General features: G+C 44.7%; 1 protein-coding gene across 3 annotated transcripts in view; it reads left to right on the forward strand.

The window, feature by feature from the left end:
- The window catches only part of kank1a (KN motif and ankyrin repeat domains 1a), a 255,645-nt gene that overhangs the window by 78,796 nt on the left and 150,312 nt on the right, over positions 1-26,537 (forward strand). The window lies entirely within an intron of this gene.

Here is a 26,537-nt window from a genome sequence, read left to right on the forward strand (position 1 = left end):
GTGCTGAAAAAGCACAGGTCATGGTGAAGGGCTTTTGCCCAAATCATGGATTTTCCTGCTCCTCAGATGTAGCCTGCTGTGCTTTTCCAGCACCACACTCTTGATGATAATTCTATGCTCCTCGTTATTGATCCCTCCGGAAAAAGGAGAAGTTTCTTCCTGTCTACCTGATCTATGACCCTCACAATTTTATAATCTTATTTCACTCTTTACAGAAAGCAGCAAGAAATTATAAAAACATGTTCAATATTAAATATTGCACATCATTTCTCCTTCTGCTGTTAGTCCACAAATAAATTAAGCTGCAGAATTCAATATTGGTTAAAAAATTTTTGTCATGGTATTTCAGAGAAGTTTCTCTTGTTTATCCAGCAAGTTGTTTTTTTTTCGTTTGCCTGTTCTGACTCACAAGTTGCTTGGGAAAACTGATTCCATTTGGTATTTGGGGAAGTAAGTTGCTTAATAAATTGTATTGACTCAAGATAAGTAAAACTTTTTTTTTAATAAATGCCGCCTCTGAATTCAACTGCTGGTCACTATGATAAAATACACAAGGAAAATGTCACCTTTGATCATGTGCACAGTGTTTGAATGTTTTCCAATTGTCAGCATGCTTCTGTTCTTTTATCTCACTGTAATAAGAACTCCTGAAAGATGTGACTGATGTGTCGAATCGCATGTTGCTCCAAGTAAACGGACTTGCGTTTTCTACTTTGGACAATTCAAGCCCTAGGTCAATGAAGTACTGATAAGACTTTTGGTGTTGTCTTGCCCCTATGTTGGCTTAACAAAATATTCAGGAACTCTTACTGTATAGTTGCTTTGTAACTGTTTTCCGTATTCTGGTTATTTTGTCCACTTAGCATTGTTAAACTTCTGAAAAAAGACTGACACAACTTAGCATTTTGAAAGTCAGAAGAAATAGGAAAGGTAAAACAGCTTCCTGCACCACCTCCCTTGAACCCACCCCTCCTAACGCAACAAGGGCAGAAACCCCCCCCCAGTCCTCACCGCTCACCCCACCAACCTCCCCAGATACATCGCATAATCCTCCACCACTTTTGCTACGTACAAACAGACCCTGCTACTAGGGATATATTTCCCTCCCAAGCCCTATCAGTGTTCCAGAGAGATCATTCCCTCCATGAGTCCCTTGTCAGATCCACACACCCCACCAGCCCACACTCCACTCCCAGCACCTCCCCCTGCCACCACAAGAAGGGCGCACACACTTTCCACCCCCCCCTTTCCCCAATCTCCATCCAAAATCCCAAAGGCTCCTTCCACATCTGATAGAAATTTTCCTGCAGCTTCACACAGGTCACCTACTGTGTCCGTTGTACCCGGTGTGGTCTCCTGCACATTGGGGAGACAGGATGCCAACCTGCAGAGCGCTTCAGAGAGCATCTCTGGGGCACCCGCATCAAACAACCCCACTCCTGTGGGTCAAACTCTTTAACTCCCCCTTCCACTTCACCAAGGACATGCAGGTCCTGGGCCTCCTCCTCAGCCAAACCCTAACCACCCAACGCCTGGAGGAAGAACGCCCCATTTTCTGCCTTGGGACGCTGTAACCACATGGGATTAATGTGGATTTCACCAGTTTCTCCATTCCCCTCCCACACCCCCAGCCCTGCCCCTCACCCCTCGGACCACAAGCCTTATTCCTAATGAAGGGCTTATGCCCAAAATGTCGATTCTCCTGCTCCTCTGATGCTGCCTGACCTGTGTCAGTGAAGGCTTGAAGGGCCGAAGGGCCTCTTCCTGTTCTGTATTGTTCTTGTTCTTGTTCTAACTCCAGACATTTTGTCTCGGGTTCATACTTGGTTTGGTGATTTCATTTGTGAAGTGGGGTAGTACAATCAGGCTTGATAGTTTGATGAGGAATTGTTCCAAAATTTCAATTCCTGGTTGCTAGGAAGTAGCTTAGGCTGGAAATCTGATAATGTGGTAAAAGCTGAGCAGGAGCAGCAGTGATATACTGCAGCAAGTGTCTTAGCATTCTGGTGAAATATTTGAGCCATGTACATAAACTCATTCCAAACCAATTCCCTCTGATTGGACAGTTTGGTGAGAAATGTGAAAGAGTGAGTTTTTTAAATATATTTGTGCTCAATGGATCTTAGTAACAATGACTTAAGTGTTGATATAATACACTGCCAATATTACAACACTTTGTACCATGTCCTCTCTCTTGTTCACCGTCTTTTGTAAATTTGTGGTTGGGAAAGAAAATGAATTAAGCTTCAAATTTAAAAATAGGAACTTGAAGAAACGTTTTTTAAAAAAACTTGGGATAACAAGTGAATTGTGAAAAGTGAAGCGATTGTTTCTTGACTGACTGCTCACTGACCGGTGTGTTATTCTGACTGCTCACTGACCGGTGTGTTATTCTGAGAAATATGATTGAGGACTGTTTTCTTGAATTCACCATTCCCTCTCCTTGGATCACACAAGTGTCACTGTCACTGAAAATAGGATTTTAATTTTAGGAGTTGCAAAGGTAGCAGCCACAAATTAATGGTGGCATTTCTCCACAATATAATCTGTTAACTCAGCAATGATCCTAATAACTGCTTTGCCTGTATTCTGGACATATCATTCCACGTTAATGCCATTTCGAAAAGGATTCAAACTGCACTGGAATAGCCTCCCCATCCTTTACCTTCCTCTCCCTTTTCTTGAATACAGTATGATGTTCAAAATTAATTTGCATTCCACCCAAAATCACTTTTTTTGACATGTTACGTATCTTGTGAAATTAATCATAGTTGCCAGCTGTTTACAGTGCCCTCTTTCAAGAAAGCTTAACTACCTGACTTTGCTTCCAACATTATCTGTGCAGTTTTCTCAACTCCAAAGCACTGAGACAGCATCATGCTAGATTTTTGGAACAAAGATACAGTTGGACATAACCCAAAGGAAGTAATAGTGGATAGAAGCCTAGCAAGGATCAAAAGTAATCTGGTGTTCTGATCCTGGTCAAGATTTGTAATATATTTTGTGAAATAGAAAACATTGGAAATCTCAGTTACAGTGTCATGCAGCATTGAAACAGACCCTCTGGTCTAACTAGTCCATGCCAACCATGTTCTCAGACTAAACAAGTCCCACCTGCCTGTGCTTGACCCCTGTCCCTCCAAACCTTTCTTGTTCATGTACTTACCTAAATATCTTTTAAATGTCGTAACTGTACCTTTTGGGGTGGCACGGTGGCTCAGTGGTTAGCACTGCTGCCTCACAGCATCAGGGGCCCAAGTTCGATTCCACTGGAGTTTGCACATTCTCCCTGTGTCCACATGGGATTCCTCTAGCTGCTCTGGTTTCCTCCCACAGTACAAAGATGTGGACGTTAGGTGAATTGGCCAAGCTAAGTTGCCCATAGTGTTCAGGGATGTGTTAGGGGTAAAATGTAGAGTAATGGGCTTGTGGAAATAAGTCTGGGTGGGTCACTCTTCGGAGGGTCAGTGTGGATTTGTTGGGCCGAAAGGCCTGTTCCACACTGTAGGGATTCTATGATGACCTCCACCCACCATTTTCTATGATAGTCCATTCCACAGACGAACCACTCTTTCTGGTGTTCAAAAAGAAAATGCCCTGATGTCCTTTTCAAATCTTTCTCCTCTTGCTTCAAAAAGATGCCCCCTAGTTTTGAACTTTCTTTCTCGTCTCTCTGTCGTCGTCGTCTTCTTCTTTCTCCCCCCCTTGTCATTCACCTTTATCTATGCCCCTCATGATTTTATAAAGATCTGTAAGGTCACTCCTCAACCTCCTATTCTCCAGTGGAACAATTCTCAGCCTTTCCTACCTATTTTTATATCTCAAACCCTCCGTTCTTGGCAACGTTTCTGGTAAATCTTTTCTGAACGCTCTCCAGATTACTAATATCCTTCCTGCAGCAGGGTGACTGGAATGGGGCACAGTACTCCAGAAGAGACCTCATCATGACGTCCCAACTCCTATACTCAAAGGTCTGAGCAATGAAAGAAAGCATGTTAAACCTTAACCACCCCGTCCACCTATGACACAAATTTCAAAGAATTATGTCCCTGAACCCCCAGGTTTCTCTGTTCTATACCACTACCCAGGGCCCTACCATTAATTGTATAAGTCCTGTCCTTGTTTGTATTCCCAAATTGCAATACCTCACATGTATTCAAATTACCCTCCACCTTCCACTCCTCAGCCCATTGACCCAACTGAGCAAAATCCCATTGCAACCTTATAATCTTCAGTGTCCACTTTACCACGCAATTTCGGTGTCATCTGCAAGCTTACGAGCCATATCTTCTGTATTCTGATCCAAACCATTTATATAAATGAGAAACAAAAGTGGACCCAGTACCAATCTCTGTGGAACACCGCTGGTCACAGGCTTCCAGTTTGAAAAATAACCTTCCTCCACCACCCTCTGTCTCCTTCCATCAAAGCAATTTTGTATCCAATTGGTAAGCTTACCTGGAAATCCCATGTGATCTAACTTTACACGTGGAACCTTGTCAAAGACTTTACTGAAGACTAAGTAAACAGCATCTACCACTCTGCCCTCCTCAATCTTTTTGGCTACTTCCTCAAAAAACTCAATCAAGTTTGTGAAACTCTATTTCCTGTGTATAAAATCATGCTGCCTATCCCTAATCAATCCTTGTCTCTCCAAACGCACATAAATCCTATCTTTTAGGATCACCTGCAATAGCTTATCGATCACTGATGTCAGACTCTTGGATCTGTGGTTCCTGGGATTCTCCTTACAGCTTTTCTTAAACAATGGCACAATGTTATCCTCTTCACCCAGTCCTTCGGCACCTTACCAGTGATTATAAATTATTTATTGGAAGAATGATGCCACAAGATTCTAGGATTTTAGCAAAAGAGCATACTGTAAATGACTTGAACAAAGTGAGAAATGAACACTACCCCGACTAAAGCCCAATGCTTTACACTTGGAATGAACCTCAGGTAGATATAACTTAATGGTCAAATTATGATTGATAAATTAGAAATTATGCATTAAATGTCATATGCAACTAAGACAAATCTCAAGAATTGGCTGAACAGTCTACTTAGTATATATGTTAGCAATTCCAGTCACATGATCCTCAAAGCTCTACCTCCTTCACAAAGGAGTCACGTTTCCCTCCATTTGAGATTTAGCATGATCCCCAGCCATCAAGCCATGTCTGCGTCTGTAGTCAAGAGCGTTAATTGACAATCACCAACTCTCTATCTTGGTCCACCCGTGTTGTCATTACGGTCAGGAAAGCACAACACCACCTCCGGTTTCTTGGGAGGCTAAGGAAATTCATCCAAGTTGCACAGGCATGTTCTTCACCAAAGGTGACATACATCTGTGGACTGTCCAACTATGCTTTCAGAAATCAGGGTGACCTGGATCCATTAATGTTATCAAGTGGGCACAGAAACCGTTCCAGCAATCAGAATCTCAGCTGCTTCAGTGAGTCTCTGTCCTCAGCATGCAACCATACTGAACTACTGGACTCCTCGTCCTCAACTGAGCTCTGAGGGCTCTTTTGTCTTTTGTATGTGATTTCAACCAGGTTGTAACCCAAGTGAATAATCCACTCTGGATTAAATTTCAGATTGTGTACTCCTGCAAAGACAACTATGCATACTCCCACCTCCTTTTTAGAAAAAGGAACTGGCTTATATAATTGATCCCATAATTTTTAAAGAAAACTTCTAAATTCTAGTGAAATTTCAACTTGCTTAGTCACTTGAAACAGCAGTGACCTTGTCATATTTACTCAAGACCTTATTTGTGAATTGAGTTTTTGTTTTAAGTAGTAACGGACATTTCTGTGGATATCACGTATTGTGGTGCTTGTATTTTAAAGGAGATTTGAGATTGGTGTAATTTATTTTGGAGGATTGATTAGCTCCACAAAGAATATTGGGGAGACTGCTGTGTATCCATATCAACTCGAAAAAACTTGCCACAACTGCAGCTGGCGGCCTGAGAATTTTGTAGTTCTCTTTTTAAACTGACTCTCTCTCTTTCTTTCTATACAGATTATAATTCACCTAGTGACCATTAGAGTAATTATCATATTGGCACCTCAGTGTGAGATGCATTTGGAATCATTGTCTTTGTTTGCCTTATTCCATTGTGGAAGAGCAGCTTGCAGTGGCCTGCTAACTATTCCAGCTGCACATCTGTAAGTTTGGAGGATTCCCTCCCATCTAAATTACAATCAGACCACAGCTCCAATCAATTCTGACCACTCATTGCAAGTGACACAAGGAAGACATATGGTAACTTCTGGAGTATTTAACCAAAGCCACAGATTAAGGCTTTGGTCACATATTCAAGTCCAAATTTCTAAAGCTATCATCATATTTAACGAATCCTGTAAAAACCCATATAGTTCACTCTCTATATTCTAAATAATTTGCCAACTTGGCTACATGTGACTCCAGACCCACAGCAATACAGTTGACTCTCAACTGCCCTCTGAAATGGCCTAACAAACCTCTTGGTTTAAGGGGCAATTAGGGACAAGGTGGCAAATCCTGACGTTGCCAACAATGCCACATTGTTGAAGATAACAACCTTCACCTACACCATTTGAATCTGTTTTCTTGAACAGAGTGATTTGTGACAGTTGTAAGAATAATTTGAAAATTAGCTTTGCTTATCATAGTGTGAGCTAAAAATGAGCAAAGTAGCAGCATGTTATGTGAACTGTGTACACAACTGATAAGGGCTCCATTTGTTCCATACATATTTGGCACAAAGTGAGTTGGTGCAGTGTTGAGCTAACAGTTTTATGGATCAAAGCACTGGACAATTGACAGTCTGTTGCTGATAAAGTAAATGCACTCTCCTCTGGTGATGTATCAAGGTCGTGCTAAAAACTGTCGATTAAAAACGTTTATTTGAATTGTAGGTTTTTGTTTAGGATCAGAGTTAATTTCAGTATTTTACTCAAATCAAATAAATTACTTTGTGAAATCTGTAAGATTCCAGAAACCAGACTTCAATTTAGCTTGTAAAAAAAAAGTCTGTTGGAAATCGCTGTTTCAATTACAGTATTAATTAATGCTTCCATTTTTCAGAAGAATAAAAATGGTTTCAATGACCTGGGAAAAGTTTAGAAAAACACAACACTGGGTTCAAAGTTTGGGTGAAGATTTGTAGCTCGGGTGCTCGTTGTTGTGGTTCTGTTCGCCGAGCTGGAAATTTTTGTTGCAAACGTTTCGTCCCCTGTCTAGGTGACATCCTCAGTGCTTGGGAGCCTCCTGTGAAGCGCTTCTGTGGTGTTTCCTCCGGCATTTATAGTGGCCTGTCCCTGCCGCTTCCGGTTGTCAGTTTCAGCTGTCCGCTGTAGTGGTTGGTATATTGGGTCCAGGTCGATGTGTTTGTTGATGGAGTTTGTGGATGAGTGCCATGCTTCTAGGAATTCCCTGGCTGTTCTTTGTTTGGCTTGTCCTATAATGGTAGTGTTGTCCCAGTCGAATTCATGTTGCTTGTCGTCTGCGTGTGTGGCTACTAAGGATAGTTGATCGTGGCGTTTCGTGGTTAGTTGATGTTCATGGATGCGGATCGTTAGCTGTCCTTCTGTTTGTCCTATATAGTGTTTTGTGCAGTCCTTGCATGGGATTTTGTACACTACATTAGTTTTGCTCATGCTGGGTATCGGGTCCTTTGTTCTGGTGAGTTGTTGTCTGAGGGTGACTGTTGGTTTGTGTGCTGTTAAAAGTCCTAGTGGTTGCTGTAGTCTGGCTGTCAGTTCGGAAATGCTGATGTATGGTAGTGTGGCTAGTCCTTTGGGTTGCGGCATGTCCTCGTTCTGTTGTCTTTCTCTTAAGCATCTGTTGATGAAATTGCGCAGGTATCCGTTTTTGGCGAATACCTTGTACAGGTGTTCCTCTTCCTCTTTTTTTTTTGCAGTTCTGGTTTTGCACACCAGAGCTGCAAAAAGAGGAAGAGGAACACCTGTACAAGGTATTCGCCAAAAACTGATACCCGCGCAATTTCATCAACAGATGCCTAAGAGAAAGACAACGGAACCAGGACATGCCACAACCCAAAGGACTAGCCACACTACCATACATCAGGAGCATTTCAGAACTGACAGCCAGACTACTGCGACCACTAGGATTTATAACAGCACAAAAACCAACAGCCACCCTCAGACAACAACTCACCAGAACGAAGGACCCGATACCCAGCATGAGCAAAACCAATGTAGTGTACAAAATCCCATGCAAGGACTGCACAAAGGACAAACAGGAAGACAGCGAACGATCCGCATCCATGAACATCAACTAGCCACGAAATGCCATGACCAGCTATCCATAGTAGCCACACACGCAGAAGACAAGCAACATGAATTCGACTGGGACAACAGTACCATTATAGGGCAAGCCAAACAAAGAACAGCCAGGGAATTCCTAGAAGCATGGCACTCATCCACAAACTCCATCAACAAACACATCGACCTGGACCCAATATACCGGCCACTACGGCGGACAGCTGAAACTGACAACCGGAAGCAGCAGGGACAGGCCACTATAAATGCCGGAGGAAACACCACAGAAGCGCTTCACAGGAGGCTCCCAAGCACTGAGGATGTCACCTAGACAGGGGACGAAACGTTTGCAACAAAAATTTCCAGCTCGGCGAACAGAACCACAACAACACAACACTGGGTTATAGTCCAACAGGATTATTTGGGAACACTAGCTTTCAAGGCTCTGCCTGTTCTTCAGGGGCAGCGCTCCGAAAGCAAGTGCTTCCAAATAAACTTGTTGGACTCTCGCCTGGTGTTGTGATTTTTAACTTTGTCCATCCCGGTCCAACACCTGTACCTCCACGTCATCTGGGAAAAAGTTTTGTTAAATGGTATTTATTGATCACTGCTTCACAACTTGTTGGATGGTAATGTGTGGTTGTTGTGTTCATGCAGGGGTGAGAGTTGAAAATATCCTGGCTAAGGTATAAGTTGGAAGGAGGATGCCATTACTGGTACAGAAATGATGGAAAACTGCCTTATTGAGTCACAGTCGTACAGCATAGAAACAGACCTTTTGGTCCAACCCACCTATACAACCAAGTTTCCCAAACTAAACCGGTCCCATTAGCCTGTATTTGACTCTTATCCCTCTAAACCTTTCCTACTTGTATACCTGTCCAAATGTTTTATTGAATGTTGTACCTGCATCTACCATTTCCTCCAGCAGTTCATTCCACATATGAACCACCTTCTATGTGGAAGAAGTTGCCTCTCAGGTCCCTTTTTTAAACCTTTCTACTTTCACCTTAAAATTATCCCCTCTGGTTTTGAATTCCCCCACCATAGGGGGAAAGAAAAAGCTTTGCTATTCATCTTATTTATGCCCCTCATGATTTTATAAATCTCTATAAGGTCACCCCTCAAACTCCTATCCTCCAATGATGAAGTCTCAGCTTCTCCCTAGAGCTCAAACCCTCCAGTCCCAGTTACATCCTTGTAAATCTTTTCTACATCCTCTTCAATTTGATAACATCTTTTATATAGCAGGCCAACTGGAACTGTGTATACAAGGGGAGGTGATAGCATAATGGTATTATCGCGAGACTATTAATCCAGAGTCAGGTAATGTTCTGGGGACCCAGGTTTGAATCTGAAATTAAGATCTAATGGTGACCATTGATTGCTGGAAAAAACGCATTTGGTTCACTATTGCCTTTTAGGGAAGAAATCTGCCATCATTAACTGCTCTGGCCTACGTGTGAATCCAGACTCACAGCAATGTTGTTGACTCTTAGCTGCCCTCTGGGCAATTAGGGATGGGCAATAACTGCTGGCCCTTATCCCATGAATGAATAGGAAACAGAACTTCCAAATGTGGCCTCACCAATGTCCTGTACAACCGCAACAGGAAGTCCCAACTCCCATACTCAGTGGTCTGAGCAATGAAGGCAAACGCTGCCTAACATTAACATTAGGCAGATCCCTAACATTAACTCTATATATCCTGCCCTCATTCGTTTGACCAAAATGTAACACCTCACATTAATCCAAACTAAACTCGATCTGCTGCTCCTCAGCCCGTGGCCCAATTGATGATGGACCTCTTGTAATCTTGGATAGCTACCTTCATTGTCCAGTACACCATCAATGTTGGTGTCATCTGCAAACTTACTAACCATGCCTCCTATGTTCTCATCCAAGCTGTTTATCTCAGTGACAAACAAAAGTGCACCTTGTACCAATTGTGAAACAACACTGGTCACAGGCCTCCAGTCCAGAAAATAGCCCTGCCCACCAGACGCTGTCTCTTACTGTCAAGCAAGTTTTGTATCCAATTGGCAAGCTCACCCTGAATCCCATGTGATCTAACTTTACTCATTAGTCTACTATGCGGAACCTTGTCAGAGGCTTTACTGAAGTCCATGTAGACAATATCTACCACTCTGTCCTCTGGCATCTTACCTATGGATGTAGATGATTCGGCTAGGGGCCCCATAATTTCTTCCCTAACTTTCACAACATCCTGGTCAGGTCCTGGAGACTTATCCACCTTTTTCTTTCGTTTTAAAGACCTCCAGCAGTACCTCTTCTGTAATATGGATTTTTAAGACAGTGATATTAATTTCCCCAAGTTCCCCAGCTTCCATGTCTTTCTCCACAATAAATACTGATGTGAAATATTTGTTTAACATCTCTCCCATCTCTTGTTGCTCCACACACAGACAATCTGATTAATCTTCAAGGGGCCCTATTCTCTCCCTCGTTGCTGTTTTGGTCTTAATATACTTGTAGAATCTCTTTGGATTATCCTTAACCTTTTTTGCCTTCCAGATTTCCCTCTTTGGAATACTCCTACACCCTTTATATTCTTCGAGATTCTCTTGAACCCAGATGTCTATACCTGACATGCTTTCTCCTTTTTCTTGAGCAGAGCCTCAATATCTTATCCATTGTTCCACGCTGCTACTACCCTTACCCTTCACTCGAATAAGAACGCAACGCCTCGGAACTCTCGTTATCTCACTTTGAAAGCCTCCTACTTGTCAGTCATTCCTTTATCTGTGAACAGTCTACCCCAACCACCTTTTGAAAGTTCCTGTTTCATACTGTTAAAATTGGCCTGACTCCTATTTAGAAGCTTAACTTTGTACAAACCCTATCCTTTTCCATAATTATTTTAAAGCTACAAACCTGGGCAATGTGGTAACCATGGAGACTGGAACCTTGGGAAGTGACGGTGATCTTCCTTTTGTACATCTCAAAGAGACACATGAAATACCTCACCAAGAAGTACCTCGGTCATGCCTGACTGGCTTCACATGGTTACAAACAGCAAACAGAGCTACGAGCTCTGGTACTTCCAGATCCACCAGAGGAGTCATCTGAGAAGTCTGGATAGATGCACGAATAGGAAAGGTGTGGAGGGATATGGGCCAGGCAGGTGGGATTAGTTGAGTTTGGGATTATTGTCAGCATGGACTGGTTGAACCGAAGGGTCTGTTTCCGTGCTGTATGACTCTGACTCTAAGACCGACGGTTTGTACAAATAGTTATCAATAAAGTTGACAGAAAGGAAAAGTAAAGAAACAGATCCAATTTTGGGATAGATTTGCTTGCAGTAGTTAATGCTGATCCATACTATTAGCTTACTTAGAGTGGAAACGGGCCCTTCGGCCCAACAAGTCCACACCAACCCTCCGAAGAGCAACCCACCCAGACACACTACCCTACATTTACCCCTTCACATAACACTATAGGCAATTTAGCATGGCCAGTTCACCTAGCCTGCACATCTTTGGGCTGTGGGAGGAAACCCATGCAGACACGGGGAGAATTTGGAAACTCCACACGGACAGTTGCCCGAGACGGGAATTGAACCCAGGTCTCTGGCGCTGTGAGGCAGTAGTGCTAACCACTGTGCCACCGTGTCGCCCAACTTAGTACTTAGATTTTTGTGTATTTATCTGGGGGAAAGCAGTAAGGTTGTGATAATGACACTGGACGAGTAATCCAGAACCCAAGCCTAACGTTCTGGAACATGGACGCGACTCTCTCCATGAGAGGTGGTGAAGTTTAAATTCAGTGGGAGTGATCGCGAATGAAAAGCTGGCCTCCTGAAAACCGTGGTTGATGGTAGTAAAAACATATCTGTCTCACTTTAGGGAAGGAAATCTATCATTGTCTGGTCTTGCCTTCATGTGACTCCCAGACTACAATTTGGTTGACTCTTAACTTGTTCTGAGCAATTAGGGACGGACGATCAATGCTGTTTGAACCAACAGCCAGATCCCACGAAGGAATAAAAACAAACCTGCAGACTGTTCCCCCAACACTTCCATTTGGGTTGTTAATGGAAGTCATAAAAAGCCGTGAATTTAACACCAATTCTTGTGGGCCAGCAATGGTCTCCAAACCGATTGATTTTCAACTGTTAAGACCATCTCCTGGCCATGGGATTGTGATTGATTCTGGATATTTTATGTACCCTTGTCCCACAAATTAAATAAAACTACTTCTGACCAAGTCTGCAAAATGCTATTGTGTGGTGTATCTTTTATGAAGCCTTTGTGAAAATCCATATAAACTTGAGCTCATCCAAAACGGTGTCCCTACCTGAACCAGCAAGTCCCAGTGACCCATCAACCCATGCTCAATGAATGCAATAGTTGCCCTTCCAGCTCTGCCTTTAATTTTAAAATCCTAACCATCTTCCAAATCACATGTCCCCCTCCCCCCCACCCTGTAATCTCCTCTAGCCCAACAGCCCCCCTACGCGCTATCCTGAATTTCTGAATTTAATTATTCCACATTGTTGGCTGTACCTTTCTAGACTCTAAGATCAGAAATTTCCTTCTGAGGCCATTCTGCCTCTTTAACTCTCCTTCATCCTTTTAAAATGTAACTTAAAATTCCTCATCTGACCAACATTTTGCTTGTTAATTAATATTGCCTTTAGTGGCACAATATGAATTTCTGCTTTATGTTGCCTGTCTGAAACAACTTGGGACAATTTATTATGTTAAAAGTTCTGTATCAATACATGATTTTTTTTTAAACTTTTTTTTTAAAAAACAAAATTTAAATTGGCAAAACCCCAGTGTGTTCATTTTGAGCAGGAGTGGTTTTGGATTGAACAATTTGGAATCTGGCTGTGGGCAGAGTAACCTTATTCACTTGACCTCCTTCACTTAGGTACAGAGCACCTTTCTGAACTCGATAGATTCTGTATAGAATTACCACGTTGATGAAATATGAAAGGGGTTGTGAAGAATTCATGTTGAAATCAGTAAGGGAGCATGCTTTCATCTCCTGCCTGTGGTGAAACATGGTACCAGTCTGCTGCTTAGGCTTTGATGATTTTGTCACTTTGATACAGTCACTTTGATATTGCTGTCTGTACCCTGCTCTGTTGATTTGGAAATCAAAATGTGACAGATCTTTTTATAAAAATAGCACTTCGTAGCATGGGCACATGACTGTAGCAAGTCTGTCTTGTTTGCATAATATTAGTATAATGGTAAAAGACATACTTGGGCATGATTCATTAAATTCTTTCTGTTTCTAATCATGGAAATCTCTCCATGATTCCCAGAGTCTCATGACTTTCTGGGAGAGCTGTATTTTGTCCGTCAGTAAAAGAGTCAATGATTTTTTTATTTCATTCATGAAAAAGCGGAACTGTTTGCATGGTCCAAGTTTTTATTATCCATCCCCGGTTACTCCAAAAGCTGGTGAATTGTTGCAGTGCATGAGGCACTGGCAAAGCAACAGTGCAGTTAGATCGTATTTGATTATCAGATTTATCAACCTTGACTCTCCAGCATCTGCAGTCCTCACTTTCTTCTATAACTGTTATGATCTGATTAGATTATGATTTAAAACAAAATGTATTAGGCCATTTCAGAAGGCAGCTGACTACCAACCCAGTTTGTCACAAATAAGAAAGTACATTTTCTTCACGAAAACCGCATCAGTTTACCTGTTGAGTTTTAACAATAAGCTGGTACGGCTATTATTAATACTAGTTTGTTTTTAAATTCCAGATTTGTTGAATTGGATTGAAATTCCCCAGCTACTTTAGCAAACCCTTGCACATTGTGAGGAAACCCTACGTGCATCATTGATTCCAAAGTCACCGCTTCCTCTAAGTATACTGCACGTGCCATGTGTCGCATGGCGTTTATGCTGTATCCTATAATATTTTCTGAAAGAAGATTAATTTTCATTTAACCTCATCCATACCAAATGCATTGACCATCTCCTGAGGAGCTTGTTCCACTGTCAACAGAAACGTTGATTTGGTGAATTAGTTTTGAGCTTGGCTCCTTTTGGAGTGCAGGTCGTTCCTTCCCACTTCTACTGTTGAATAAAGTTGAGAGAACACGTCATTGCTCACCGTGCCGAGTTCCTTTGAAAATCTTAAATTCAATCTCGCCACCTCTCCAACTACGTTCCTTTTTGCTTTGAAGTTCCCGAGTGTTTTAATTAAGTGGACAGCCCCTTTTAAATGTTTTGTACAGCTGTGTACACTCATGCACCATCTGTATGGGGGAGATTGGATGTGCAGCTTAAAAGGAATATTGTTCTCCACGTTCCCCTTTTACTGTGAGAACATGGCCAATTCTTGCCATGAGCCTGTTCAAATTCTGCTCTCTTTCCTCGAGTCCAAATCATCCATAAACTCAAAGTAAAAGTGGAGCTTGCACTGTTCCCTACATCACTCCTTTTACTCTAACTGCTTTTCTAGCGCAGTCATGTTACATTCCTCGTCCTTGTAAGTTTGCTCACTAAGCTGGAAGGTTTGTTCTCAGATGTTTCATCACCATGCTAGGTAACAGCATCAGTGAGCCACTGGTGTTCTGTCCTGCATGCTATTTGTATCTTGGTCTGTTAAGATGGGTGATATCCTTTCTGGTTCTGGTTTGAATGCCAGGCCTCTAGGAATTCCCGTTAGTGTCTCTGTTTAGCCTGTCCCAGGATGGATGTGTTGTCCCAATGGAAGTGGTGTCCTCCTTCGTGTGTATGTAAGAATACTCGTGATAGGGGGCCATGTCTTTTGGTGGCTAGTTGGTGCTCATGTATCCTGGTATCTAGTTTTCTGCCAGTCTGTCCGATTATAGTATTTGTTACAGTCCTTGCAGGGTATTTTGTAAAGGACATTTGTTTTGCTAGTTGTAGGTATAGGGTCCTTTTAGGTTCATCAGTAGCTGCTAGTGTGTTGGTAGGTTTGTGGGTTACCATGATGCCAAGGGGTCTGAGTAACCTGGTAGTCATCCCTGAGATGTCTTTGATGTATGGTAATGTGGCTAGAGTTTCTGGGTGTGTTGTGTCTATTTGTTTGGGTTTGTTGTTTAAGAATCTTAACAGACCAAGACACACACATAAGAAGTGGGACAGAACACCAGTGCTTCACTGATTGTTACCTAGCATGATGTGGATTGGCCCTGCTAAATTGCCCTTAGTGTTAGGTGAAGGGGTAAATGTAGGAGAATGGGTCAGGGTGGGTTACGTTTCGGAGGGTCGGTGTGGACTTGTTGGGCCGAAGGGCCTGTTTCCACACTGTAGGGAATCTAATCTAATGATGGTGAAACGTCTGAAAACAAACCTTCCAGCTCAGCGCGAAATATACAACCTGAACCTCAACCTGAGCTACAAATCTTCTCAAAAATTGCAAATTCCTCCTTATGCTGTATGTCTGAGACTTTCTAATGAGCAATACTTTATCAAACGAATTAGCAAAATTTCCATGGACTGAATCCATTTTTGGATGTGGGCTTGCTCGCTGAGCTGAAAGGTTCATTTCCCGACGTTTCGTAACCTTACGAGGTAACCTCTTCAGTGGATCTCATGCGAAGCAATGCTGAAAATTCCTGCTTTCTATTTATATGTTTGGGTTTCTTTGGGTTGGTAATGTAATTTCCTCTGGTGAAGTCACTTCCTGTTCCTTTTCTCAGGGGGTGGTAGATGGGGTCTAACTCTGTTTGTTGATAGAGTTCCAGTTAGAATGCCATGCTTCTAGGAATTCTCGTGCGTGTCTTTGTTTGGCTTGTCCAAGGATGGATGTGTTGTCTCAGTCGAAGTGGTGCCCTTTCTCATCCGTGTGTGAGGATACCAGTGAGAGAGGGTCATGTCGTTTTGTGGCTCGTTGGTGTTCATGTATCCTGGTGGCTAGTTTTCTGCCTGTTTGTCCAATGTAGTGTTTGTTACAGTCCTTACACAGTATTTTGTTAATGATGTTAGTTTTGCTCATTGTCTGTATAGGATCTTGCAAGTTCATTAGCTGCTGTTTTAGTGTGTTGGTGGGTTTGTGGGCTACCATGATGCCAAGGGGTCTGAGTAGTCTGGCAGTCATTTCCGAGATGTCTTTGACGTAGGGGAGAGTGGCTAGGGTTTCTGGATGTGTTTTGTCTGCTTTTTGGGTTTGTTGCTGAGAAATCGGCGGACCGTGTTCATTGGTACCCATTATAAGACCATAAGACATAGGAGCGGAAGTAAGGCCATTCGGCCCATCGAGTCCACTCCACCATTCAATCATGGCTGATGGACATTTCAACTTCACTTACCCGCAGTCTCCCTGTAGCCCTTAATTCCTTGTGACATCAAGAATTTATCAATTTCTGCCTTGAAGACATTTAGCGCCCCAGCCTCCACTGCACTCTGTGGCAATGAATTCCACAGGCCCACCACTCTCTGGCTGAAGAAATGTCTCCGCATTTCTGTTCTGAATTTATCCCCTCTAATTCTAAGGCTGTCCATGGGTCCTAGTGTCCTCGCCTAACGGAAACAATTTCCTAGCGTCCACCCTTTCCAAGCCATGTATTATCTTGTAAGTTTCTATTAGATCTCCCCTTAATCTTCTAAACTCCAATGAATACAATCCCAGGATCCTCAGCCGTTCCTCGTATGTTAGACCTACCATTCCAGGGATCATCTGTGTGAATCTCTGCTGGACACGCTCCAGTGCCAGTATGTCCTTCCTGAGGTGTGGGGACCAAAACTGGACACAGTACTCCAAATGGGGCCTAACCAGAGCTTTATAAATTCTCAGTAGCAAAACAGTGCTTTTATATTCCAACCCTCTTGAGATAATTGATAACATTGCATTCGCTTTCTTAATCAAGAACTCAACCTGCATGTTTACCTTTAGAGAATCCTCAACTAGCACTCCCAGGTCCCTCTGTACTTTGGCTTTACGAATTTTCTCACCGTTTAGAAAGTAATCCATGCTTCTATTCTTTTTCCCAAAGTGCAAGACCTCGCATTTGCTCACATTGAATTCCATCAACCATTTCCTGGACCGCTCCTCCAAACTGTCTAGACCCTTCTGCAGCCTCCCCACTTCCTCAGTACTACCTGCCTGTCCACCTAACTTTGTATCATCGGCAAACTTCACTAGAATGCCCCCAGTCCCTTCATCCAGATCATTAATATATAATGTGAACAGCTGCGGCCCCAACACTGAACCCTGTGGGACACCGCTTGTCACCGGCTGCCACTCCGAAAAAGAACCTTTTTATCCCAACTCTCTGCCTTCTGTCAGACAGCCAATCCTCAATCCATACCAGTAGCTCACCTCGAACACCATGGGCCCTCACCTTGCTCAGCAGCCTCCCGTCTGGCACCATATCAAAGGCCTTTTGGAAGTCTAGGTAGACCACATCCACTGGGTTTCCCTGATCTAACCTACTTATCACCTCTTCAAAGAACTCCAACAGGTTTGTCAGGCACGACCTCCCCTTACTAAATCCATGTTGACTTGTTCTAATCCGACCCTGCTCTTCCAAGAATTTAGAAACCTCATCCTTCATGATGGATTCTAGAATTTTACCAACAACCGAGGTTAGGCTAATTGGCCTATAATTTTCCATCTTTTGCTTTGATCCTTTCTTGAACAAGGGGGTTACAACAGCAATCTTCCAATCATCCGGGACTTTCCCTGACTCCAGTGACTTTTGAAAGATCTCAACCAATGCCTCTGCTATGTCCTCAGCCACCTCCCTCAGAACTCTAGGATGTAACCCATCGGGGCCAGAAGATTTATCAATTTTAAGACCCTTTAGCTTTTCTAGCACTTTCTCTTTTGTAATGGCAACCATACTCAACTCAGCCCCCTGACTCCCTTTAATTGTTGGGATATTACTCATGTCTTCCACTGTGAAGACTGACGCAAAGTACTTATTAAGTTCTCCTGCTATTTCCTTATCTCCCATCACTTATTCTTTTTTAATACACTGTATAGGTGGTTTTCCTCTGTTCTGCATAGTTCCTCTGTGCTGCAATGTGTGTTGGCTCATTGAAATAATGTTCTGATGCAGCTTCATTTGTATATGTTGGGATGATTGCTTCTGTAGTTCAATACTTGGTCCAAATGTGATGTTTTCCTGTAGATGCTAGTTTGAAGTTTCTCATTGGTTGTTCGCTCCACTGTGACATCTAGGAATGGCAGTTTGTTGTTGTTTTCCTCCTCTTGAGTGAACCTTATGCCAGTAAGGGTATTATTGATGGTCATGAAGGTTTCTTCTAACTTGTTTCGTTTAGTGATGACAAAGGTGTCATCCAAGTAGTAGACCCAGAGTTTGGGTTGGATGGTTGGCAGAGCTATTTACTCACGTCTCTGCATTACTGCATATCAGGGTTCTTAGCAGAGGCAGTAATGCAGAGACTTCAGCAAACAGCTCTGCCAACCATCCAAACCAAACTCTGGGTCTGCTACGTGGATGTCTTTATAAATCCAATTGTTGCCTCGACAAAAATTCTGTCTGAAGAATTTTCATCTTAATGAAAATAATTTACAAAATATACATTATTTCTAAATAAAGTTATACAGATGTACAGCATGGAGACAGACCCTTCGGTCCAACTTGTCCAAGCCAACCAGATTCTAAATTAATCTGGTCCTATTTGCCAGCACTTAGCCCATATCCCTCTAAACCCTTCCTATTCGTATAACCATCCAGATGCCTTTTCAATGTTGTAATTGTACCAGACTCCACCACTGTCTCTGGCAGCTCGTTCCATACACGTACCACCCTCTGCATGAAAAAGTTGTCATCCCTTTAGGTCCCTGTTAAATGTTTCCCCTCTCATCCTGAACCTATGCCCTCTAGTTCTGGATTCCTCCACCCAATGAAAACACTGGCTATTCACCCTATCCATGCCCCTCATGACTTTACACAGATCACCCCTCAGCCTCTGATGTTCCAGGGCCAGCATGGTTGCTCAGTGGTTAGCACTGCTGCCTCACAGCGCCAGGGACCCGGGTTCGATTCCAGCCTCGGGCGACTGTCTCGTCTGCGTGGGTTTCCTCCGGGTGCTCCGGTTTCCTCCCACAGTCCAAAGATGTGCAGGTCAGGTAAATTGGCCACGCTAAATTGCCCATCGTGTTCAGTGCATTAGTCAGGAGTAGGGGAATGGGTCTGAGTGGGTTACGCTTCGGAGGGTCAATGTGAACTTGTAAGGCCAAAGGGCCTGCTCCCACACTGTAGGGAATCTAATCTAATTTAATCTAACCTCAGTTTATTCTGCCTCTCCCTGTAGCTCTGTCCCTCTAACACCCTTGTAAGTCTTTTCTGAGACCTTTCAAGTTTCACAACATCTTCCCTATTGCGGGGAGACCAGAATTGAATGCAATATTCCAAAAGTGGCTTCACAAACTTCCTGTACAGCTGCACCATGAACGCCCAGCTCCTATACTCAATGCTCTGACCAGTAAAGGAAAGCATACCAAACGCCACCTTCACTATCCTATATAACCTTGACTCCACTTTCAAGGAACAAATGAACCTGCACTCCAAGGTCTCTTTATTCAGTAAACTCCCCAGGACCTTCTCATTTAAGTCTGAGTCCTGCTCTGATTTTCCTTTCCAAAATGCAGCTCCTCCCATTTATCTAAATCCAACCCCATCTGATCAAGATTCCGTTGTACTCTGAGATAACCTCCTTCGCTGTATACTATACCTCCAATTTTGGTGTCATCTGCGAACTTACTAACTATACCTCCGAATCATTTATATAAATGATGAAAAGTAGAGGACCCAGCACTGATCCTTGTGGCACGCCACTGGTCACAGGCCTCAAGTCTGAAAAACAGCCCACCACCCTCTGTCTTCTACCTTTGAGTCAGTTCTGTATCCAAATGGCTAGTTCTCCCTGTATTCCATGTGATCTAACCTTCCTAACCAGTTTCCCATGAAGAACCTTGTCAAACGCCTTACTGAAGTCCGTACAGATCATGTCCATCTAGAACATAGAACATAGAAGAATACAGCGCAGTACAGGCCCTTCGGCCCTCGATGTTGCGCCGATCCAAGCCCACCTAACCTACACTAGCCCACTATCCTCCATATGCCTATCCAATGCCCGCTTAAATGCCCATAAAGAGGGAGAGTCCACCACTGCTACTGGCAGGGCATTCCGTGAACTCACGACTCGCTGAGTAAAGAACCTACCCCTAACATCTGTCCTATACCTACCCCCCCTTAATTTAAAGCTATGCCCCCTTGTAATAGCTGACTCCATACGTGGAAAAAGATTCTCACTGTCGACCCTATCTAAACCCCTAATCATCTTGTACACCTCTATCAAGTCACCCCTAAACCTTCTTTTCTCCAATGAAAACAACCCCAAGTGCCTCAGCCTTTCCTCATACGATCTTTCTACCATACCAGGCAACATCCTGGTAAACCTCCTCTGCACCCGTTCCAGTGCCTCCACATCCTTCCTATAGTATGGCGACCAAAACTGCACACAATACTCCAGATGCGGCCGCACCAGAGTCTTATACATCTGTCTGGCCTCATCAATCCTCTTCGTTTCTACTTCAAAAAACTCAGTCAAGTTAGTGAGATGTGATTTCCCATGCACAGAGTTGTTGGCTAATTTTGTCCCTCATCATGGATGTAAAAACTTTTGTCCCCACCTGGTGCTGTACAATCTGGTTGTAATTACTTGATTTTTCTATTCCTTCTATAGACTAGATGTTAATTCAGTAACATAAATTAGTCTTAATCTCCCTCACACACTCCGAGGTATTAGGAATACGTATGTTGTGTGTCTAGCGAATTTGTTTCATTTATTTCCCGTCCCCAGTTAGAGTCATAGAGATGTACAGCACGGAAACAGACCCTTCGGTCCAACTCATCCATGCCGACCAGATATCCCAACCCAATCCCTACATTCCTGGATGTAATTTAGTTAAAACCCTGGATCGTTGATTTATTGAGTGCAAAAGGATTATGGTCATTTTAGGTTTTGTGTATTTTTGACAACATAGTATAGAAACTGTGTACTCCAATCTGGGTCCCTGATATATGTGCATTTAATTTCCACCTGCCAGCACTCGGCCCATATCCCTCCAAACCCTTCCTATTCATTGTTGTGGTTCTGTTCGCCGAGCTGGGAATTTGTGTTGCAGACGTTTCGTCCCCTGTCGAGGTGACACCCTCAGTGCTTGGGGGCCTCCTGTGAAGCGCTTCTGTGATCTTTCCTCCGGCATTTGTAGTGGTTTGAATCTGCCGCTTCCGGTTGTCAGTTCCAGCTGTCCGTTGCAGTGGTCGATATATTGGGTCCAGGTCAATGTGTTTATTGATTGAATCTGTGGATGAGTGCCATGCTTCTAGGAATTACCAGTCAAACTCACGTTGCTTGTCATCTGTGTGTGTGGCTACTAAGGACAACTGGGACAACACTACTATTATAGGAGAAGCCAAACAGAGAACAGCCAGGGAATTCCTAGAGGCAAGGCACTCATCCACAGATTCAATCAATAAGCACATCGACCTGGACCCAATATACCGACCACTGCACCGGACAGCTGGAACTGACAACCGGAAGAGCAGATACCAACACCTACCAAAAGAGGGAGTTTGACCCCACCCCACAGCTCACCAATAGGATAAACAACACACTGAGGAACCTACAAAAAAACGGACAGATAACCAGGTCGGACCTACAAAGAATGAAACCTGAAAACAACAACACCCCCAGATTCTATGGACTACCTAAAGTGCACAAACCAGACATCCCACTCAGACCCACAGTATCACTACCAGGGACACCATCACACAAACTGGCTGAAGAACTACAGCAGAAACTGAAACACCTGAACAGCGGATCCAGACACTCTATACAGTCAACACAGGAATTCTTGGACATCATCAGAAATATACACATAGACAAGGAAGAAACTATGGTCTCATTCGATGTAACGGCACTGTTCACCTCTATCGACAAAACCCTAGCCAGAGAAACAATAGCCAACCTGCTGGACATACAGAATAGACAACAGGACGGTGAACCTATCAACAAAGACGGCATACTCAAACTACTGGACCTGTACTTCACAACATACTTTACATTCAACAACCAAATACATGAACAAATCAACGGCACACCCATGGGCTCACCCATCTCTGGACTCATAGCAGAAGCGGTAATGTAAAGATTAGAACAAAGTCTTACCACAAATTCAACCCAAACTCTGGGTCAGATATGTGGATGACACCTTTGTAATCATTAAAAACACAGAAATAGAGAACACACACCGGATCATCAACCCCACACTCGCAGGAATCCGATTCACTAGAGAGGAAGAAAAGGACAACCAACTCCCATTCCTAGACGTGATGGTACAGAGAACACCGAACGGAGAATTCACCACAAAGGTATACAGGAAAGACACACACACAGCGACCAAGTCCTAAACTATGAAAGCAACCACCCCAACACACATAAAAGAAGTTGCATCAAGACACTATTCAAAAGGGCCACAACACACTGCAGTACACCAGAACTGCAAAAAGAGGAAGAAGAACACCTATACAATGTATTCGCCAAAAACGGATACCTGCGCAATTTCATCAACAGATGCCTAAGGGAAAGACAACGGAATGAGGACATGCCGCAACCCAAAGGACTAACTACACTACCATACATCAGGAGCATTTCCGAACTGACAGCCAGACTACTGCGACCACAAGGTAAAAGCAATGACTGCAGATGCTGGAAACCAGATTCTGGATTAGTGGTGCTGGAAGAGCACAGCAGTTCAGGCAGCATCCAAGGAGCTTCGAAATCGACATTTCGGGCAAAAGCCCTTCATCAGGAATAAAGGCAGTGAGCCTGAAGCGTGGAGAGATAAGCTAGAGGAGGGTGGGGATGGGGAGAAAGTAGCATAGAGTACAATGGGTGAGTGGGGGAGGGGATAAAGGTGATGGTCAGGGAGGAGAGGGTGGAGTGGATAGGTGGAAAAGGTGATAGGCAGGTAGGACAAGTCCGGTCAAGTCATGGGGACAGTGCTGAGCTGGAAGTTTGAAACTAGGGTGAGGTGGGGGAAGGGGAAATGAGGAAAGTGTTGAAGTCCACATTGATGCCCTGGGGTTGAAGTGTTCCGAGGCGGAAGATGAGGCGTTTTTCTTCCAGGCATCTGGTGGTGAGGGAGCGGCGGTGAAGGAGGCCCAGGACCTCCATGTCCTCGACAGAGTGGGAGGGGGAGTTGAAATGTTGGGCCACGGGGCAGTGTGGTTGATTGGTCCCGGAGTGCGGGAGTCCCGGAGATGTTCCCTAAAGCGCTCTGCTAGGAGGCGCCCAGTCTCCCCAATGTAGAGGAGACCGCAACGGATACAATAAATGATATTAGTGGATGTGCAAGTAAAACTTTGGATGTGGAAGGCTCCTTTAGGGTCTTGGATAGAGGTGAGGGAGGAGGTGTGGGCGCAGGTTTTACAGTTCCTGCGGTGGCAGGGTAAAGTGCCAGGATAGGAGGGTGGGTTGTAGGGGGGCATGGACCTGACCGGTAGTCACAGAGGGAAAGGTCTTTGCGGAAGGGGTGGGGAGGGAAATATATCCCTGGTGGTGGGGTCTGTTTGGATGTGGCGCAAGTGTCGGCGGATGATATGGTTTATGTGAAGGTTGGTAGGTTGGAAGGTGAACACCAGGGGCGTTCTGTCCTTGTTACAGTTGGAGGGGTGGGGTCTGAGGGCGAAGGTGCGGGATGTAGACTAGATGCGTTGGAGGGCATCTTTAACCACGTGGGAAGGGAAATTGCGGTTTCTAAAGAAGGAGACCATCTGGTGTGTTCTGTGGTGGAACTGGTCCTCCTGGGAGCAGATACGGCGGAGGCGGAGGAATTGGGAATACGGGATGGCATTTTTGCAAGAGGTAGGGTGGGAAGAGGTGTAATCCAGGTAGCTGTGGGAGTCGGTGGGTTTGTAAAAAATGTCAGTGTCAAGTCGGTCGTCATTATTGGAGATGGAGAGGTCCAGGAAGGGGAGGGAGGTGTCAGAGATGGTCCAGGTAAATTTAAGGTCAGGGTGGAATGTGTTGGTGAAGTTGATGAATTGCTCAACCTCCTCGCGGGAGCACGAGGTGGCGCCAATGCAGTCATCAATGTTGCGGAGGAAGAGGTGGGGAGTGGTGCCAGTGTAATTACGGAAGATCAACTGCTCTACGTAGCCAACAAAGAGACAGGCATAGCTGGGGTCCATACAGGTGCCCATGGCTACCCCTTTGGTCTGGAGGAAGTGGGAGGATTCAAAGGAGAAATTGTTAAGGGTGAGGACCAGTTCGGCCAAACGAATGAGAGTGTCGGTGGAAGGGTACTGTTGGGGGCATCTGGAGAGGAAAAAACAGAGGGCTTGGAGGCCCTGGTCATGGCGGGTGGAGGTGTAGAGGGATTGGATATCCATGGTGAACATGAGGCATTGTGGGCCAGGGAAACAGAAATCTTGGAGGAGGTGGAGGGCGTGGGTGGTGTCTCGAACGTATGTGGGGAGTTCCTGGACTAGGGGGGATAGGACAGTGTCGAGGTAGGTAGAGATGAGTTCAGTGGGGCAGGAGCATGCTGAGACAATGGGTCGACCAGGGTGGTCAGGCTTGTGGTTCTTGGGAAGGAGGTAGAACCGGGCAGTGCGGGGTTCCCGGGCTCCTGACGTGATGAGGTTCTGTATGGTCTGGGAGATGATGGTTTGGTGATGGGGGGGGGGGTGAGGGTGGGGTCATGGTCGAGGGGGCAGTAGGAAGAGGTTTCCTCGAGTTGGCATTTGGCTTCAGCAGTGTAGAGGTCAGTGCGCCAGACTACCACTGCGCCCCCTTTCTCTGCTGGGCTTGATGGTGAGGTTGGGATTGGAGCAGAGGGATTGGAGCGCTGCGTGTTGAGGGTGAGAGGTTAGAGTGGGGGAGGGGGGTAGACAGGTTGAGGCAGTTAATGTCCCGGCAGCAGTTGGAAATGAAGAGGTCGAGGGCAGGTAATAGGCCAGCGCGGGGTGTCCAGGTGGATGCAGTGTGTTGGAGGTGGGCGAAGGGGTCCTCGGAAGGTGGGCGGGAGTCCTGATTGTGAAAGTAAGCTCGGAGGCGACGGAAGAATTGTTCGATGTCACGGCGTGTATTAAATTCATTGATGCGTGGACGGAGGGGGACGAAGGTGAGTCCTTTGCTGAGGACTGATCGTTCGTCCTCAGTGAGGGGGAGGTCTGGGGGGATGGTGAAAACTCGGCAGGGCTGGGAGCTGGGATCTAGTGGGGGTGTAGAGCTGGGCGAGGGGACGGAACCTGTAACTGGAGTGGGTGTGATGGTGGGGGGAATGGGGATGGAGTCATGAGCAGGGGTAGTGTTCCCCTCGGGGTTCTGGGGGGCGGGGATAGTGACAGTGGGGTCTGTGGGGGGCATGTCAGCAGAATGCAGGTGAGTGGCGCTGGTGGGGCGGAAGTGGTGGTGACCACGGCAGTAGGGGTGGCGGAAGTCACTGAGCATGTGGCATCAGCGATGATGTGAGGGGTGGAAGACTAGGACTCATAACAGCACACAAACCAACAGCTACTCTCAGACGACAACTCACCAGAACGAAGGACCCGATACCCAGCATGAGCAAAACCAATGTAGTGTACAAAATCCCATGCAAGGACTGCACAAAACACTATATAGGACAAACAGAAGGACAGCTAACGATCCGCATCCATGAACATCAACTAACCACGAAACGCCACGACCAACTATCCTTAGTAGCCACACACGCAGACGACAAGCAACATGAATTCGACTGGGACAACACTACTATTATAGGACAAGCCAAACAGAACAGCCAGGGAATTCCTAGAGGCATGACACTCATCCACAGATTCAATCAATAAGCACGTCGACCTGGACCCAATATACCGACCACTGCAGCGGACAGCTGGAACTGACAACCGGAAGCGGCAGATTCAAACCACTATAAATGCCAGAGGAAACATCACAGAAGCGCTTCACAGGAGGCTCCCAAGCACTGAAGATGTCCCCTAGACAGGGGATGAAACGTCTGCAACACAAATTCCCAGCTCAGCGAACAGAACCACAACAACGAGCTACAAATCTCCTCGCAAACTTTGAACCTTCCTATTCATGTACACATTCAAATGCCTCTTAAATGTTGCAATTGTACCAGCTTCCACCACATCCTCTGGCAGCTCATTCCACACACTTACCACCCTCTGTGTGAAAACGTTGTCCATTGGATCTCTTTTATATCTTTCCCCTCTCACCCTAAACCTATGCCCTCTCGTTCTGGACTCCCCCACCCCCAATGAA

Source organism: Chiloscyllium plagiosum, unplaced genomic scaffold, assembly GCF_037043375.1.
Source record: "Chiloscyllium plagiosum isolate Xiang-an unplaced genomic scaffold, Cpla_swu_hap1 HiC_scaffold_2, whole genome shotgun sequence".
In the NCBI taxonomy this organism is placed as follows: domain Eukaryota; kingdom Metazoa; phylum Chordata; class Chondrichthyes; order Orectolobiformes; family Hemiscylliidae; genus Chiloscyllium; species Chiloscyllium plagiosum.